This window comes from Cygnus atratus, chromosome Z, assembly GCF_013377495.2.
Source record: "Cygnus atratus isolate AKBS03 ecotype Queensland, Australia chromosome Z, CAtr_DNAZoo_HiC_assembly, whole genome shotgun sequence".
Classification (NCBI taxonomy): domain Eukaryota; kingdom Metazoa; phylum Chordata; class Aves; order Anseriformes; family Anatidae; genus Cygnus; species Cygnus atratus.
The window spans coordinates 28551714-28571470 of record NC_066396.1 but is presented as its reverse complement, the minus strand read 5'-3'; the positions used below and the strand labels follow the sequence as shown (position 1 = coordinate 28571470).

General features: G+C 44.2%; 1 protein-coding gene and 1 long non-coding RNA gene across 11 annotated transcripts in view; one reads left to right on the top strand and one right to left on the bottom strand.

Moving 5' to 3' along the window:
* SMARCA2 (SWI/SNF related, matrix associated, actin dependent regulator of chromatin, subfamily a, member 2) overlaps nt 1-2877 on the bottom strand; it is a 124659-nt gene extending 121782 nt beyond the window's left edge. The window contains exon 1 of one of the 5 annotated variants that reach the window (XM_035565860.1): nt 2703-2877. The gene's annotated coding sequence lies outside the window, so the exon portion shown is untranslated. Of the gene's footprint in view, nt 1-807; nt 1247-1681; nt 1837-2442 lie in introns of those variants that run through there. The other 4 variants (XM_035565859.1, XM_050716493.1, XM_035565861.1 and 1 more) reach the window with 4 other exon arrangements.
* A 112-nt stretch (nt 2878-2989) lies between these two features.
* The window catches only part of LOC118257659 (uncharacterized), a 77473-nt gene continuing 60705 nt past the window's right edge, over nt 2990-19757 (top strand). For 5 of the 6 annotated variants that reach the window (XR_004781663.2, XR_004781666.2, XR_004781668.2 and 2 more), the window contains exon 1: nt 2990-3304. This is a non-coding gene — a long non-coding RNA (uncharacterized LOC118257659). Of the gene's footprint in view, nt 3305-5858; nt 5964-19757 lie in introns of all 6 variants that reach the window. The other variant, XR_004781664.2, reaches the window with a different exon arrangement.

The following is a 19757-nucleotide window of genomic DNA, read 5'->3' as shown; positions in this document are numbered from 1 at the left end:
ATTAATTTCATATACACCTTTGTCAAAGATGTACTTAATATAAGAATGCTACCTGGAGCACTTTTTCGTCTCGTCAACTTCAAGCCTTAGGTGTTGGTCAAAGCGTTTTTCAAACTTCACAAGAAATGCTCACAGACCACTTCAGAAATGAACAAAAGAAAAGATCTAAGACTGCTTTGAACACGCTCTTCTGGCGCATATGTTCTGTGAAACACCAGAGAAATACCAGTCCTAAAGCTGAGACATAACTCATGAGAGAAATACTGTATTTAATGAAGCTTTACCTTCACCTCTGTCAAGTCCACATGTGCTGTATGACACGCTAACTTGGGAATTATTTTAAAATGCTCATTACTCGATCTTTTTGCTTTCTACTGCTGACACATGCGCATGAAAAACTACCTTCGCTCCTATCGTTCTGCTACATCATTTTTTCCTTAGAATAACAAAGGGACAAAAGAAACAAAGTCAAAGACAGTAAGTAATAGGGCAATTAGGCTCCCAAAGAGAAAGTGTGCCTTCATTTGCATAACAAAACCCTAGCTTACACAGGAGAGACCTCGAACATGTAACTAGTACCCTACTAAAGGAATTTAATTCTGATACAACGTTTATTTGTCTGTGTCACAGGAGCCATGGGTAAAATTAAGTAACGCTGAAGAAATGGAAAACGAAACAAAAGAGAACACCGATGAATCAATGCAGTGTCGTAGTTACTACATTTTACAGAAACCGTGCACAATACTTGAAATAGTAAAAGAATTAAATACGTTATGGTTTCGTTGCTTCAGTCGATTATTTACTTACCTGGGTAAGATACTCATAAAAAAAAGGCACCTTAAAAAAGAACAGGGCTCGCCAGAGCTCGGAGTGCCAGAAACAAACAACAGACACGGAGTGAAATGAACTTCGGCGCGACCCGTGCAGCCATACCGATGCTCGGCCGCGCTGTTTACCCCACACAACGCGCTCCAGAAGGAAGGGCGAACAAAACCACGACCCCTTCAATCACCACCGCAGCACAAGTTGCAGGGGGCCGGAGCCGCAACTTTCCCCGCGGCGCGCAGCCTGCCCTTCTACCCGCGGGGGGCCATCCAGGAGGGCGGGGGGCCCCAAAACGGGACGCGACCCACGGGCCCGCTCCCTCCCCGCGGGGCACGGTCACGGAGGGGCCGCTGCGGCCGTTACGGGCGGGCCGTTACTGGCGGCCTCGGCAGCGCCGCGCGGGTCTTCCGGCCCCGCCGGGCGCCGCGTAGGCCTCGGGCGGGTGCCTCTCGCCGCCCCCGCGCGCCCGGCCGGGCCCCGCTCGCCCGCTCCGGCCTTTCCAGAAAGTTTTCTCCCCGTCCGGCCGGCAGGGCGGGCATCCAGCCCCGCTCGGCACCTCCCGGCGCGGCCGTACCCCGGAACGCGGCGGGCGAGCAGCCGGCCGGGGCGTGCCTCAGGGCCGGGCCGGGCCCGTCGCCCCGCCGCTCCGTCCCTCCGCCACCATGTCACGCCGACCCCAACGCTGCCGTGTGCCTGCCTGCCTGCCTGCGGCGGCCTCACGACCCTCCGCCGCCGCCTCCCTCTCCCCCGCGGAGGCCCGGGGACGGGCTCCGACGCCCTCCTTCCCCCGGCCGGCCCCCGCCGCTGGCAGGGCAGAGAACTTTTCATGGGGCCCCCGCGGACCAGCCGCCTCTACCTGAGGATCCGAGCGCCTTACACGCATCCTCCTCGCTCCCTCCCGGCCTGATCGTAAAAAAAAAAAAAAAAAAAAAAATTTCCGCGCACACCGGAAATAAAATGCTTTTCGCTTGGAAGGCGATTACAAAATTGCAAGCGCATGTTTTGTGCTACTCCGCTTCGCTGCCTGCTGCAGGGCGGGGGAGGGGGGCAGGCACGGTTTCTGCAGGGAGAACGGGGCGGGGGGTAGACGGGCTATTTTGGGAAGTAAATCGCGACACCTCCACAGCAGGCGCGACTGCACGGCTACAGGCAGAGGCTGGAGGCAACAGGAGGCGCAGCCTCCCCCTGCTCCCCCCGCACCCCTCCCCGGTGCGCGCGGTGATGCTGACAGGCAGCCGGGGAGATTATCCGGATCACGGCCTCCCGAGACGGCTCCGCTGGGTAACGCCGCTACCCTCACAGGCGACACCGCTTCCCCCCGGCACCACCTCCCTCCCTCCCCGCTTCCCCTTCCCCGTGCCATGCCAGGAGGTGCCACGGCGGAGCACAGCCCCGGCCAGCCGCCGCGGCCGCCCCCGGCAGGACAGCCCCAACTTCACGGCCGCCACAACAACAGCCGCGGCGGGGCAGGGGCGGGGACAAGCGGGCGAGGCCGCCCCCGGCTCCCCCGGCCCCCCCGGCTCCTTGTTGCCGTCCCCCCGCCGTCCCGGCGCCCCGAGCCGGCTGCTGCCTTGGCGGCCCCCCCCTCCCGGCGCCCCGCCGCTGCGGCTGACTCACAAGCCGGCCGCCTCCTGCCTCCCCCTCCGCCGGCGCCGGGCGCGATGATTATTCCAGAAACGCCGGATCAAAACTTTCTTCTCCCCACCCACCGCGGGGGCGCAGACAGCGGGGAGGAGGGCGGGCTGGCCGCCGGGGGAACGGGGGGGGGGGGGGGGGGGCAGCGGGGCCGCGCTGCCGGGACGTGCGCCTTACCCACAGCGCCGGGTCCTCGGGGAGCGGCGCGGGGCGGGGCGGGCCGCCGCGCCAGCCGCCTTTACCTGCTGCTCGGGAGCAGCGCCGCGCCGGGTGCCGCCCGGTGCCTGGCCGCCGTGTCGCGCCGTGCCGTGCCGGGGGAGCGGGCGAGGGGCTAGGCGGCCAGCATGACTGCACGGTGACAGCCAGCCCCTCCTCTTCCTCGCCGCCGCCCCGCCCACGGCCCCCTCCCGCCGCCTCCCCCACCGCTCGGGAAGCGGCGCGCCCATTGGCCCGCCTGCAGCGGGGTCCCCGCCCCCTCGCGCATTAGGGGCGGCCCCATTGGCTGCGGCCGCCTGTCGCTCAGCGGGGAGGCGAGGGGCTGCGCGGCGCGGCGCCCGTTGGTACTGCCCGGCCGGGGCCCCGCGTGCGGAGAGGGGAGGCCGCGGCCCTTGTGAGGCGGCGGCGGGGAAGGTGCTGGAAGCGCTTCAGAGCTTCCGGAGCCGCCGGCCAGAGCTCTGCCTCAGCGCCAGCCTTAAAAACCGTGACAAAAATAAAGAGAAATCCGTCTGGCGGTACGCGCGGCTTGTGGTCCTGCCGTGTGGAGGGAGCCTGCCGCTGAGGAGGTAGCGTGCCCGCTTTACGGGGGGGTCACTCTGCTGCAGCAACGTCTGGCGTTAAGGAAAAGGTATAAAATTGCTAGCTGAGCACGTCCAGGCACAGGCGTTTAAATTTAAGTCACTCTGCTGAAGTTTGCCACCAGGACTTGAGAGCACCAAATGCACCTTGTGGTCGCTAACTGACAGTATTTTATATATATATATATTTTTGTTTGTTTGTTTTACACTTTTTTACTTGCATAACAGCATTTGTAATTACCTAGTTCTAACGCTGGCTATACAGTGCTTTTTTTCTGTACTTTTTTTTTCTATATACTTTACAAAGGTGTTACCATCTGATCTTGTTTGTTTTATAAGGTGACTGCCCAAATGCTGATAGGTAGCTGTGTAAAACAACTAGTGCTAACACTGGACAGCACTAAGTGTCCTGTAAATAAAGCATCGAAGGCTGTATTCTCAGTTCATTGTTTGTGTAGAACACATTTACTTGGGAACAAAATCAAAGAAATGGAAACATTCAAATCTGTGTCTACTAAATAGTAAATATCATCATCTAAAACTTTTCATCCGAGAGTAATTTAGGATTTAGCTTAAGCTTTGTCTTCAAGTATAAGTTGCAATCCATTGTTTCCTGGAGATGAAGCAATGTAGATAACATTTTTGGAAAAATAATGCTAATAAAAACAAAAGGGGTAAAGAGGTTCTTTTTGTTTTCTTTATTCTTCATACCAATTTACTGAAATTGATATATCAGTAAGGTTTTTGTACGTGATATAGCAGAAACTTCAAGAACAGCAAATATGCAAATACAGTAAATGACTACATGCTAAAGGCTAAGTTAGCTTTCCACTGATTAGCCTTGCTTAGCAAAAGGAGAAAAAGCGAGGGCGGGTCATTGCCATTAGAAAGTTGCAGATAGTTGCAGCAGCCTCACCATAACACCTCAAAAGAATCCTTGCTGCAGCAGTTCATGGTGGTATTTCTCTCTCTGCCAGAGATTACAGCCACTGCAGCAGAAATGGCAGAAAGGAATGGTTTTTAGTGCCTCAATTAGTTCCCAGCAAAATCCAGTTGCTGAGGTTAGGGGGATAGTGAAATTTGAGCTCAGATATTCTGTGAGGATAGCTTCATGCTCAGGTTTCTGTATAATTAAAAACAACAGATTATTTTTCTTTGTATTATTTGTTTTTTTTAACATATCCCAGGAAATTAGCAAACTCAAGACTTGCCTTAGGGAAATTACCTTTCTGATTACCCTTACCTTACCTTTCCTTTCTGATAACAGGTAACTTTTCTGAACAGGTTGCCCAGAGAAGCTGTGGATGCCCCATCCCTGGAGGTGTTCAAGGCCAGGCTGGATGGGGCCCTGGGCAACCTGATCTAGTGGGTGGTGTCCCTGCCTATGGCAGGGGGGTTGGAACTGCATGATCGCTAAGATCCCTTCCAACCCAAGCTATTCTATGATTTTGTGATTGTATGATAATGTTGACTGCTGGTTTGGTGGACGGTGTTCACCCCAAAAAGCAATGAGAAAAAGCATGCTGCTCTGAACTTTAATGGAAGAGTTCAAAGGTGAAAATGGGATGAAGGCAAGATAATTCAGCTTTGCAATGAGTTCAGTTTGTTGAGATCATCATCACGTGGGGACATGTCTTATGACCTCCATGAGTTTGCTGCGGTAAGGTGGAAATGTCTGATGTTTTACATCAAGTTAATTCATGTGTCTGAGTTACCCCAGATTAAAAGAAATAGCCTTTTTGGTGGTTTTGTTGCTTGTTTGTTTAGGGAGTCAAGGCAAACACTGTGATGAGGTAAATCAGTGATGTAAGAAACTATGGAAAACGTCTGTTTTACGTGTTCTCTCTGCAAAAGCCTTCTCATGTCCTACCCGTTGTGCATTGGAAATTATACTTATTTCTTGAAGCACGTGAATCCTGAAGGAAAGGATATTCTATTTACCCATCTATTGATCTGTGGTATGTAATACTACGAGTGTAACAGATTCCATTAGAATGGTGCATCCTGGCAACAAAGCAATTGATTAGATTTGGTTAGAAGTTTTCCTTCTCATATGGAAGATGCAGTTGTTCTCTAATTTAAAAGTATAATTCCAATTCTAAAATAACTTCCATGAATGTGCTTGGTACTTTGCCCTTTTTCCCTTTTTTTTTTTTGTTTGTTTGTTTGGTTTGGTTTGGTTTCAGTTTTTCTTTGTTTTGTGTTTTTTGGTGTTGTTTTTTTTGTTTGTTTGTTTTTCCTGGAGACAAGTGTTCATCAAGCTTTCCTCATATTTTAAAAGAGAGAGTCTCTTTCAAAGCATCTTCATCAACTTTAAACTCTCAAGGTGTATTTGTGGGAGTGTGATGTCCAAAAGATAATATTAAACTGAGATCTTCTCAGGTCTAAATGGAAGGGAATAATTAATGTCCTTTGTCTAAGGAGTGTTTCTGAATGCATTCCAAAACAATATTTGTGTGTGAGAAAGGTAAAGTGACTTGCAGAGATACTCCTAATCGTTTTGTAGCCCACAAAATTCCAGAGTTTGGTCTTGTTTCTTGTTCTAAGGGAGAGGAGAAGCAAATTTTAGTGTTGATCTTGCTTCTCTCCTTGCTTTTTCTTCAGGTTGACGTTTTGCTTCCTAACCAGGTAGGCCCAGCTTTGCGTTTGTGTTTTGCAAGAGTATTACCTCACGCCTGATGTTATTGAACTCTTCTAGTTTCTCTCCAGGTAGGAGAATCTATTTTGTATATATAAGTCTATTCTGCATCAAATATCAGAATGTTAATCTGAGATTCCCTCCTACCTCAGGGTGGAACCTTTGAGACAAGTCCAAGAACTTTTCATTAGCCTTTATATCTCACAATGCATTTTACCAAAAATCAACCCAATGGGTATGACAATAAAGGAAAATCAAACAGCAAATGGGATGGAGGGTTGAGGAGGGCAATTAAGAGAGAATTGCTTCAGTATTTTGGTAATTATATTTTCAACACACAAGGACAGTCATGTGTCCTTGTGTTTGTCATGTGTAGTGTGAAAACGGTTTCCCCGTGTCAGTGACAGCTACACGCTCAGTTATTCACAAATTGATTAGACAGGCCAAAGGCAAAAAAACAGACCTGGGATGTGCAAGCTGTGCTACCATTCTACTTGTAGAATGAGGGCAAGATACAGGCTTAAGGTTGTTCTGTTCACGCTCATTTATGAGCTCATTTTCAACAGTTATAGATAAGCAGGACTCAAGATGCTTTTATTTTATATTTATGCTTGTTCCTCAATATATTACTTGCGTGAAAATGAAATATGGCTGCTTGATAAAGAAGGTATGTGATAAAAGACAAGAGCTGGATTTGAGCTAGAATATACTGGCCTTATCAACATACGGACTTTTCCTAATTTAGTGTTCAGACTCAGGTTCGGGTGTGAGAATAATTTGTTTCTGTTTAGTTATAGTCAGTTGGTCTTAAAGACAAAATAAATCATTCTCTGTGGAACCACATACAGGGCACACGTAAATGAAAGCAGCTGGATCCAGAAAGGGACATCCATACATAAATAAGAATTCATAGAAGGGATTATTAAGTCAGTTAGATCTTTTAAAAATTATACGTTCTAGTTAAGTCAGCAACATTAAAAAGATCTGTGGGGTGATTTAGGAAAACTTAATGAATTGGTAACTGTTCACGTGTTGCCAATGGATCACAGGTAAATCCTTCTGTCTTACCTTGCATAGGTTTTGTATTCATTGCTGTGTGACTTTGCCTGCTGTCTCAGAGAATTAGAGCCTGTTTATCCTTTACCATCTCCTTCAGTGACCTGTTTGCTTGTTAAACTCGAATTTGTGAACTGCTATTTTATTACAAGACATTTTAATCTCCCTGAGTCACTTACTTGTGTAAGTCATTGTGATGTGCTTGGAAGCGTCAAGGTGGGATAGTGACAGTGATACTTACTGTGCAACTTGTCTCATGCAACAAGCATAAAGTGATACAGCTGAGAGGGCAGTTAGCTAAAAAGTTAGTTCTCGAAATGGCTGTAGCTACACATTGTCTTCCTACTTTGGAAAGTGTTACATTTATTAATTCCAAGAACTACATATAAATACAGAAAAGGCTGGAAGTAAATGAGACTTGGCAGTGGAGACTGTACTTGAAGCTTTGATAGATACCTCCTGTGAGAAACTACTAAGCTCTTCTAAGTTCCAGTAGGCACAAATACTGCTCTCTGTTGTGTTCCACAGCTCTGACACAAATTCTAGTTGATTCATACAAAATATTTTAATATGGTACTACCTCATTGTCTGGCTTTCTTTCCCACTCCTACCAGCCCCATTACCAGCTCTTGGTATAGGGTCAGGAGTGAAGAACATGTTCCTGGAGTTGGCCTGCTCAGGTCTTAAGTGTTTGTGAACAAGAGCTACTGGCAGAGTCTTGACTCTACTGGCCTAACGTAGCCTGCAATAGCTGAGGTGTGGACATGACACTGCTTTTGAGCCAAAGCAGTAAAGTGGTGATTTCTGACATGGGTCATTGTGCATGTGTAGGGGTGTGGAACAGGATGCATCAGTCTTACAAAGATATGGAAGAGGAGCTTTTTCTGAGGACTGGTTAGGGATTTGGCTTCCTGCGGGTGGACCTACATAGGTTCCCAGCTGAGGAGGTGTAGGATAGAAGTGGATATGTATGCCAAAAAAGGGAAAATGAGTAGACATGCAAGTTTCATAGGTAAGAATTTGCTTTAAAAGAGCATAAAAGGGTAGTAGTGTTGCCTGACCTAAGAGAGGAAAAAAAAACAACTATTACTGCCCATTCTACAAAGTCACCCTGCTCTTTTGTTGAATTGAAAATATAACCTACAGAGGAGTCTTTACATCACAGTGGCCAGGACACTATTGTCCTGGCTGGCAGAAGGCAGAAAACAGCCTGTATTAGTAATGTCTTTAACTACTGCAGCAGCTTTCTGCAATGATTGTGAGTCAGAGCCCCACATCTCTTTCCGAGCACTCTGTAACACTCAAGTAAAATGTGAGAGAACATTATCACATTCAAAACATTGTTTATGGTCCACCTGTTTCATTTGTAAGACGTAAGAGCCTCTGTCAGTTAAAAAATGCTAACCATCTCAAACCCAGCCTCGTGCTTTATTTCAAAGACAGAAAATCATCCAATCTATGTTTTAATGAAAAACCGTTAATAGAGTTACATTTGATTTTTTTAATGCTTTTTTTTTCTGCTTTTTTTTTTCTGCTTTTTTGTGTATGTGAATAAAGGAGCAGAACTGGATGCTTATTTTGAACCACCTGAAAATAACCCATTTCTGAGAAATGTGCACAGGAGTTATGTTCTGGTAACAGGCTGATTATATATAGTTTTCAAACATTCTATTAGAAACTGTCAAGAAACAGAATGGATTTTTTTTTTCACTTCCTCTAGTGTCTATACAACTGATGTAGTTAGGCAACTCTTCTTAATTTCTGACAGTTCTTCCACTACCTAAAAATAAGTAGGACTTCTCTGTCAAATGGCTTTAATGAGTATTTTTTTCTTCTATAAAATGTACATGGAACAACCTGCTATGAGCAATAACATAAGAACTGGAAATGGGAGGCCTTTCCCAAGGGAAGAAAAAAATCAGGGAAAAATTTTATCATTCGTTATCTGAGGTAGTTTTCAGGGTCATGAAGACTTTTAGAGGACATTAAAGTATTTGAAAGCTATTACTGTAAGAAATTGAAAAGGAGGCCAAGAAATCTTGACATAATAATACTTAGGAAAAAGTAGGTAGGTATTAAACCTTAGGATTAATTCTTTCAGTGTAGAAGATGACAGTATCAATGAAAATAGACCATCAGGCGACAGCTGGTTTGTACTAGAAAGATGCTTGTCACTCAGAGAATTAAATCTAGTGGACTTCCTAATTTCAGTCAGTATAAAGGGGTGCGTTTAAATGCATCATCTCTGGTTAGAAGCTTTCAAAAGCAGAACGATTCCACTTCAGGGAGGTTGATGAGCTAGGTGATCTTAAGCTCCTTGGTTACTGAGAGCCTCCTGTTGGTATTTTAGAGGATAAAACTGTAGATGTGTCATTATTATGTTGTCAGTAATGCCCACAATTTTGTTAATGGTTACCTGTATTATTTATTGGCCTTTTGTTTTGCCTGCTATTTAACAAGATGAATGGATTTTTCTAGGGATGTCAGGCGCACATTCCTCTGCCACAGTATTGACACCATCCATTCTGATACATGCTTATGATAACAATAAGGACTATAGCTGTGCACCTTTTGCCTCTCTTGCCATCTGCCTCTTGACTGGGCTTGGTACTGTGAAAAATCATCAATCAGAGAAAGGTTGGAATCTGGCAGCTCATGGAAGCAACTAATTTTTGATGAACAAGTAAGGCTACGGTAGAAATGTGTACTAAGTTTCAGTTCATGCGTGTTAGCGGCATTTAACGCTATACGCTACAAAGTGTGGTATATAGACTGATAAGCAGCACAGGTGTGTAATTGTATTAAACTTCATGATTAACTTACTAAGAAGCTTTCCAAAAAGCATAGAGAACCTGCATTTTGCTAGTGAACTTCTGAACTTCTGCTAATAAGACTGGTTCTGGACCCTGAGAATAATTATCAAGGAAGAAGACAAACTTATGAGTGGGTAAATACAAGTAGTCTGAGGTAGAAGAGTGATAAGACAACTGTCCTCACACTAACAAAAGAAATAAGATCACATTTAAAAAATAAGTGGAGACTAGTACTAGGCTGTTGTTTAAGAGAGTCCCAAGAACAAGGAAACTAAGTAGCACCATTTACAAAAAATATGCTAATACAGCTGTACGCGTAAGAGAAGTAATAGGAAAATAAAGAAGTCTAGTGACAGTGTAATTGGAGATGCAGTTACATAAAGCCTGAAAGAGGCATAAAAAGACATGGAAATCTCTAGAAATCTCTTGCAAATCAATCGTTATCCTGCACTGCAATAAACAAGTAGAGCTATATTGTTTGTACTTAAAACTTTAAAAAAGGTGGCTGGGGTTGGGGATTGGAGGAGGGAGGGAGTGGTGCATTATTGTTAATTAATAAATTCAGATTTATGATCATAACCTTCTCCTGTTTGATGGGCAGTGATCAAAAGAAGTTATTACAACAGGAATAACTGATGTAAGTTGTGGCTACAGGTACCTCTCTTTCAGTTCGTCTTCCTGCATCCCTCGTGCTACAGCAAGCTACTGTCCTGCGTAGAGCAGGCTGCTCGGAAGGGACTAAGCTTGCCAACTCTTCTGTCTTTGTCTGGCATGGCCGGAAGAAAAGGACTCACTACTTTTGTTGTTAATATTTGTTTCTGCTGCTGCCTTGCATCTCTCAACTTCTTTCTCAGCTGCCAAGGTTATGCAAGTAGGAAGTAAAAACTGACTCTTCTGGTTGTAGAGGCTGCTGAGGCAGCTGATTATTGTCGTCTTAACGCAGGCAAAGCAGGTAGTCTGCTGTTCTAAGTTGCTGTCTACTGTGTCTGAGCCAAAAGGTTGGCCCTTTCACCTGCAACACTCCAAACAGGCTGGATTTCAGAACCTAGGAAGGAACTAAATTTGGAGTAATCCAAAATGAAAGATAATGCACAACTGTCGATGCCTCTGAAGTCACTTTATAGAGGACTTTCCTAACAACCCCTAAGACCAAAGGTGTGGCACAAATCCTTATACAGGACAGATCCCAACTGTTAACCGTATATGTACCAGCAGCATATTTGATTCTGAAACCGTCCCAAACATATAATAGGAATTGCCCACTTAATTAGCTGGTTGGACAGACTTCTAGCTATTCACGATGCACAGCAGACCCACAAACACGTATCTGTCATCAGCTAAAGATCTTTGGAAGGAATTGATCAGACCATATGCATGAATAAGGTCAATAGGAGCACAATTCTTTTCAACCCATGGGTATCTTGAGAACAAAGTTGTTAAAAACGCATGGACTATTGAGGAGCAACTCAAATACAGTGGAGAAAGTGTGTTCCACTGCTGTGCAGTCAAGGCCCACAGAGAATAACATTCACAGAGCATGGGACCATTTTACTCTACCAAATCTAGTCAGGCATCTTTGAGACAAGGCAACATTATCAGCATTATTAATATATCCATAACTATTCACCCCTCCCTGTTCTGTCACCCACCAAACCTGCAAAAGTTTGGCCATTCTGAAGGATAAAGGATCCCCATAGAGAACATTGCTCCTTGTAAACACCCATTCTCTGTCCTGTTGTGAATCTAATTTCTGTTCTCCACACATACACTTTTTTTTATTGTCTTTGTAAACCTACCCTCAAATATACAGATGAACCTGAGACCTAATAGATGACTGCTCAGTTCCTAGCTAGTATGCATGGTCTGCCTGAAAGAAAAATGGAGATTTGTACATTTGAGAGAAGAGCAGAGGAAAGACAATGAGTATTAGCAGAAGCACAACAGGCGGTAAGAATGACAGAAAATGCAAAAACAAAAAAACAAACAAAACCAAACAGTTTAATCTGTGGGAGAAAATTCAGGCCAAGGAACATGAAATGGAGATTCCTAGTAGCTAGTGAGAAGACCAGTTGACTGAGTCGGTTCTTTTGCCTCTTCATGGCTGTTGCAGCTTTTCACCTTGCTAGGCAGCTGAACTCCACCACAACCGCTCTCTCACTCCCCCTCCTCATAAGAGGAAGGGAAGAAGGAAAGGAAAGAAACAACTCGGGTTGATATAAGGATAATTTAATTAAAGGAAAAATAATTATTAATTAAATAATTTAACTAGAGGAAAGAAGGAAAGGGAGGGGGAGGGGGGAAAAAAAACAAGGCTGTGTGGAAGTGCGGAGGAAAGAAATTACTCTCTCTTCATCTGATAGATGTATTTGGAACATCCTGCATAAGTGATTTCATATGGAAGCAGCTGTGACCATAGTTGGTTAGAGGATGATCTCAGAGATAAAGCAGATTGCAGAGAGGTTGTAAACAAGTCACTCTCTTAACATGCTACCTTGACTCACTTACACTACTTCATTATATTCTATTACACTTAAAGTGGTGGTAACTAAACTAATTTAAGGAACAAGAACTTTAGCAGTTCTGCGATACTAGAGAGGTTAAAGCTGAACTGAGGAACCAGAAAGTCAGCTTTTAGAGATCTCAAATTTCAGCCACTAAGCAAGTGTCGTTTTCCAGGCAGTGTTATCCAATGTGTAGGTGGTTTGTTTCTTTTCCGTTGTGGAATCATTCTACCCAAGAACCATTCTGGCTATTAGCAGATGCTGGTGAGTAGAAACTTTGTTGTGAAAAGTACTGTAATAGTTAATACAAGCCCTGCGAAAGACTTGTACAAGCCACAGATCGAACAGACAGGAGCGAATGTCAAGTATACTGTTTTTTTTGTGTCATGCTGTCTAATGACCAGCCTTTGATAGAGACCCTCAGGAAAATCAAAGCACTGATTTCATAAATTAGCAAACAAAAATAATTGTGCAGATGGGACTTGAGATGTCATGGGTGGAACCTTTCCTGCTCTGTTTCTGAATGCACACATACTTGATCTGGGTTTGTCTCTCTTTGGAAATCCTTTCATTTTGAATTTAAATAACAGCAAGCAAATTCATGCCAAAGGGTGCTGGAACTATACAGTACATATTAACACATTTTTTCTTGTTCATTTCTTTTGTACCTTGGGATAAAGAAAGCATCATTCATTTGCTCTGGATGCTAAACTGAGTTAGTAAGCTATATCAACACTTCCATTCAGATCCCTAAAGCTGGCCTTCTTTTCAGTTATTCCTGGCGTGTGGAGCCATATTGACACATGATTGTAGGACTTCTGGCTCAGCATGCCATAGCATTGAAACTTTTTGCTAGTGTAATTTGGCCAAGCACTCAAATTATTGCAAGACACGCAATCCCTACTATGAAAGCACTGTATGCGATTACCGGAAAGAAAGAATATGCTACTGGCAGAGATATGGATGGCACACAGAGTTCAATCCTTTATCCTGTGATCTAACTTGTGGTAGTGTTGAGTCTTTGTTTACATGGTAAATTTCCCCACGTAGCTCCTTGAATTGCATGAATTACCTGATGGCAAGAAAAGAGGTATTTACAAGGCATTATATGAAACAACCACCTTGAACAGGAATTACGACAGGTATGTTTAAAAACTTTTGTTTTTAAATTCACTTCCATTTAGTAAACATTTCTTCAAAAATCAAGCCTTTCCAGGATACACAGAGAAAATAAGTAGTGACTTATCTTATCCTTGTAACAACTTGTTGTGTAACTTCCCAGAGGTGGAAATGTTTGCAGGAGGTTTTTCTTCAATTGCAGATACAAGCAGGACTCCATAAACGTGTTCAAATCACATGTACGTATGGTTTTATGCCTAGAACATACTCAAGATGGGTTATAAATACAAACCTCATGCTGCAGCTGTAGTATTATGCAATGAACATCTTTAAAGGTTCATTAAGATACTTTGCAATGTTCTTTCCTATCCCATGAAAATTCTCCTATCACAGAACTTTGTAAAACAAAACACTTTTGGTTCCTTCTCCAAAACACATAACAAATCCACTACAGTTTTAGGCTGTGCTAGTTTTGCCTCAGAGGTAGATTGCTGATTGGGTAAATCTGTGACTATATCCTGTCCCGTAAAAGCCAGTTTTTGTTTTCAATTGGTACATTTCACCATCAATCACAATCCACTGTTGTTAAGATCCACTATTCACAACTGCTTTTTGGCCAAATTTAAGACTGAAAAGAAGGGACCAAACAGTGGCTGAGTCACTTCTGTTGTGTGCCAACAAGTTGCTCGTTTGCTGATTGGCCACCTGCCTTTGATCTATATTATATCATTCCAGGGAGCTGCTCCAGCTGGCCAGAGATTGGGGAATATGAGCTGTAGTCAAGGATACCTGCAAAGCACTGGGAGCTGCAGCAAAGAGTCTTTGAAGAGAAGCACAGAAAAAGGCAAATTAGAGGGAAGGCAAGGGAAAAATAGAGGCAAGGAGCCAATTTCTGATCTCAGCATCACTGATGTCACCAATCAGAATCTGGTCCACAGAGTGCTGGGGAAAGAAGAAAAGAAACAGGTCAGAGAGAAAGGTGACAGACAAGCTGAGGTGACAGAGAGGGGATAATTAATCATGTCTCAACTGTAATCTTAATGACTACTCTGCTTTAACACTTGTAATGCCTCTTACAAAGCCAAGAGCACAAAATTAATAAAATCTTTCCAAGACACTGGCATGTCTGTCATAGCAGCTCCAGCAGTGATTTTTACCAGTGGCACACTTGACTGCAGATCCATCAGAAGAGCAATATGCACAGATCTAATGCAGAGAAAAATATTGAAATCTCTTCATGCTTAGGGTGAAATATTATAATAGCAGACTTGCTTCTACCTAAGACCTACCTTGTTTTCATTTTCTAAGCATTTCCAAGGTTACTTCATTTGTTTTTACAATAAAGCCAAGACAATGCCTACAACCTTTTTCAAATTTTTGAAGGATTCACCTACATTTTAGAATATATTCTCCTCAAAAAAACCCCATGCAACCACAAAAACAAACAAACAAACAAAAACTAACCTTCCTGAAATATTCTCTTTTGAAAATGCTCATGTGTTGGAACTCTACTGGCAAGTCAAAATAAGTGAAAACAATCGTTATGATCAGTGCAAGGATTTTTTATTTATTTCACTGAACTATTTGTTCTGAAAGTAGTTTTTTTATCTATTAAAATAAGGAACAAAAATTATACATGAAGAACTCTTTATCTGTTCCAAATACCGTTTCAAGCTAAAAAAAAGTCATTTTTAGCTTAAACACAGAGAAAGGCTGAATTGTCTGCTATTCCTGCCATGTGGATCCTTGGAGGCCGGATCTAGCAACAAGATTTGCTGTGCTGTTTTTTAGACCATTGCATTAAGAACTGCAGTAAGGTTGGGTTTGTTGTTGTTGTTGTTCTGTTGTTTTGTTTTGTTTTTGCCTCAATTCCTTTGCAAGTAAGAATTTAACGGAGCTTCTCTCTGGCTTGAAGCTGGCAAAGTTTATCAAGGCTGAAAAATAACTTTCCACAAAACAAGCGAAGAAAATTCAACTTCTGATTAGTGACAGTCTTAGAAATAACTAAAACAGGTAGTGCCTGTTAGAGTCATAAACCTACCCTATGCCCTGAGAAGCAAAACTGTCATCTGAAGTCAGCAACTTACATTTAAAAGATTGAAATTCCCATCTGATGATATTTCTGTTGCAGTTTGAATCCCTTCATCCTACACTACTTCAACAAGCCGGATTTGCAGGTGTAAGTCATTGTGTCACCTCAGACTTAAGCCCTTGCAGAACTGCAGCTCACACGGGACAGTCCTATTGATGTCGATGTGATTGCATGCAGTACATAACACTTGGCACGTGTTTCAGTTTGGAGGCTAAATGAAGAAGGGTTACGCTGAGAGATTTAACTGAGCTGAATGAGCTTTTTAAAAGCTCATTTGAATATGCAGCGTGAAACTTTTCATATGAGATACAGACCCTAGATTTAGTCCTGCCAGTGGAGGTCCTTTTCCCCTCCTGAAGTGGAAGAACCTTCACTATAGAGTGATACCAACAATTGAAAGTCATTAAGGAAGCAAACTGTATTGCATGGTTCTCTGTAATGGAAGTTGAATCATGTTATTCAGCAAATATTAATGTGTACGTTTTGAAAATACCTGTAGGTTATTGCAACTCAGGTCTGAAGTTGATGGAATTTGAGAATGCGAGCTTTCTTGCTGTTGTAAGTTTACAAAATACCTTAATGCAATTATTTATATATATATATAAATACATTTTTTATATGCTTTTCGCTACTGTATTTGTGTTTCTTCACCAATTAAAAAAAAAAAAAGTTTAATTTCCCTTCACAGCAGCTAGAGCTGAGTTATGCTCCATGTTTTCCTGTCATAACTTGTCTAATACATTAGGGACAGAAATTTGCACTAAGCTGTTAGTAGAAACTCCAGCATGCCATATGTGCAGCCAGTCAAGTTCCTTACCAAGACAGCTTTTCTACTGGTCCACTGATGAAGGATGTCCCTGCAAGACTCACAGAAAGAGCTTTAAACTAGATTTGAAGTGGGGAAGGGATAAAACCAAGCTCACTAAAGATGACCCTGGTACAGTGTGCCAATGGATGCGGGACACTGTGCTAGCAAGATCCTTCAGTCTGCTATCCCAGTGGAAGTAGGTGATGGAGAACCATGCAACAGCAAAGACACACGGGATGTTGATGGGTTAGAAATCACAAAAGTGCCTAAGAATGATCACATTGGAATTAGTGCTTCTCCTCCCAAAAAGGTGATGGGATCATTAGCCAAACTGAAGTGCAACTGTACCATTGCATGCAGCATGGGCAACAAACAGGAAAAGCTTGAAGCCATTGTGCAGCAGGAAAACTATGACATAGTTGCCATCACAGAAACATATTGGGATGATCTGCACAACTGGAGTGCTGCAATGGATGGCTATACACTCTTTGGAAGGGGTAGGCTAGGAAGGAGAAGTGGTGAGATAGCCCTGGATGTTAGGGATTGTTTTGATTGTCTTGAACTTAATGATTATAAAGATAGGGTTGAGCGTTTATGGGTAAGAATCGGGGAAGGCCAACAAGGCAGATGTCATGGAGGAAGTCTGTTATAGATAACCCAAGCAGGATGAAAAGGTAGGTGAAATATTCTATAAGCAGCTGGGAGAAGCCTCACAATTGCTATCCCTTGTTCTAAATGGGGGGGCTTCAACTTACCAGATGTCTGCTGGAAATGCAATACAGCAGAGAGGAAGCAGTCTAGGAGTTTCCTGGAGTATCATAGAAAGAGTATCCTGAGTTGGAAGAGACCCATAAGGATGGGATGAGTGGAACTTCTGGCTACACACAGGACGATGCCAAAATTAAACCATATTTTCTGAAAGTATTGTCCAAACTTCCTTACACAGCTGGTGAGTGAACCAGCTACAGAAGGTGCACCACTGTACCTTTTGGTTGTGAAAAGAGAAGGACTTGTGGGTGGAAGGTTGCAGGCCATCTTGGGCATAGTAATCACATGTTAATAGAGTTTTTGATTCTTGGAAAAGTAAAGAGGGAGGTTAGCAGAAATGCCAACCTGGACTTCCAGAGGGCAGACTTTGGCCTGTTAAGGAGGCTGGTTGGCGGAGTCCCTTGGGAGGCAGTCCTGAAGGGCAAAGGAGTCCAGAAAGGCTGGACACTCTTCCAGAAGGAAATCCTGAAGGTGCAGGAGCAGTTATCCCCATGTGTTAAAGTCAGCCAGTGGGCGAGAAGATTGGCCTGTCTGAACAGAGAGCTTTAGCTAGGACTCAGGAAGAAAAAGAAAGTTCATGACTTTTGGAAGAAGAGGCAGACCACTCAGGAGGACTACAAAGATGTCATGAGGCTATGCAGGGAGGAAGTTAAAAGGGCCAAAGCCCAGCTGGAGATTAATCTGTCTCCTGCTGTTAAAGACAATAAAAAATGCTTCTATAAATACATTAGCAGCAAAAAGAGGACTAAGGAGAACTTCCATCGTTTATTGGATGTGGGGGGGAACACAAAAGGATGAGGAAAAGGCTGAGGTATTTAATACCTTCTTTGTTTCAGACTTTGGTAGTAAGACCAGTTGTTCTCCAAACCCCCTGCGCTGGAAGATAGGGACAGGGAGCAGAATGAAACCACCCATAATACAACAGGAAATGATTAGTGACCTGCTACACCACTTAGGTGCACACAAGTCTGTAGGGCCAGATGGGATCCACCCAAGGGTATTGAGGAAGCTGACATATGTGCACACCAAGTCACTTTCCATCATTTATCAGCAGTCCTGGCTGTCGGAGGAGATTCCAGTTGAATGGAGGCTGGCAAATGTGATGCCCATCTACAAGAAGGGCTGGAAGGAGGACCCAGGGAGCTACAGGCCTGTCTGACTTTTATGCTGGGGAAGGTTATGGAGAAGATCATCCTGAGTGCCATCACGTAACACCTACAGGGCAACCAGGTGATTGGGCCCAGTCAGCATGGGTTTATGAATGTCAGGTCCTGCTTGACAAACCCGATATTCTACAACAAGGTGACACACTCAGTGGATGAGGGAAAGGCTGTGGATGTTGTCTACCTAGGCTTTAGTAAAGCTTTTGATACTATTTCTCGTAGCATTCTCCTGGATAATCTGTCTGTTTATGGCTTGGATGTGTGTACACTTTGCTGGGTAAAGAACTGACTGGGTGGCCAGGCCCAAAAAGTTATGGTGAATGGAGTTAAATCCAGTTGGAGGCCAGTCACTAGTGGTGTCCCCTAGGGCTGAGTACTGGGGCCAGTTCTCTTTAATATCTTTATCAATGATTTGGACAAGGGGATCAAGTACACCCTCAGTAAGTTTGCAGACTACACCAAGCTGGGCAGGAGTGTTGATCTGCTTGAGGTTAGGAAGGCTCTACAGAGGGTTCTGGTTAGGCTGGATCAATGGACTGAGGCCAACTCTACAAAGTTCAACAAAGCTGTGCCAGGTCCTGCACTTGGGGCCTGCACTTGGACAGAAAGTTTCCCAGTGGAAAGGGACCTGGGGGTATTGGTCAATAGCTGGCTGAATGTGAATCAGCAGTGTGCTCAGCTGGCCAAGAAGGCCAACAGCATCCTCGCTTATGTCAGAAATAGAGTGCCCAGCAGGACTAGGGAAGTGATTGTCTCCCTGTACTTGGCTCTGGTGATGCCGCTCCTTGAATATTGTGTTCAGTTTTGGGCCCCTCACTGCAAGAAGGACATCAAGGTGTTGGAGCATGTCTAAAAAGGGCTACAAAGCTGGTGAAGGGTCTAGGAAAGTCTCATGAGGAAGAGCTTAGGGAGCTGGAATTGTTTAGCCTGGAGAAAAAGGAAGTCAGGGAGACCCTACTGCTCTCTACAACTACCTGAAAGGAGGTTGTAGTGAGGTGTGAGCCAGTCTCTTCTCCTGTGCAACAGTGTCCTGGTTTCAGCTAGGATAGAGTTAATTTTCCTCCTAGTAGATGGTAGGGTGCTATATTTTGGATTTAAGATGAAACTAATGTTGATATCACACTGATGTTTTAATTGTTGCAGAGCGGTGCTTACACTAAGCCAAGGACTTTTCAGCTTCTCGCTCTGTCCTGCCCACGGGCAGGCTGGGGGTGCAGCAGGAGCTGGGAGGGGACAGACCCAGGACAGCTGGCCCAAACTGGCCAAAGGGGTATTCCATACCATCTGATGTCATGCTGAACAATATATAGGGGTGGCTAGCCGAGGTAGGGGGGCAGCTGCCTGGGGATAGGCTGGGCATCGGTCAGCGGGCGGTGAGCAATTGCACTGTGCATCACTTGTTTTGTACACATTATTATTAGCAGTACTATTATCGTTATTATTTTCATTTCTTTTCTGTCCTAATAAACTGTCTCTATCTCAACCCACAGGCTTCATTTTTCTGATTCTCTCCCCCATGCCAGCGAGGGAGGGGGGAGGATGAGC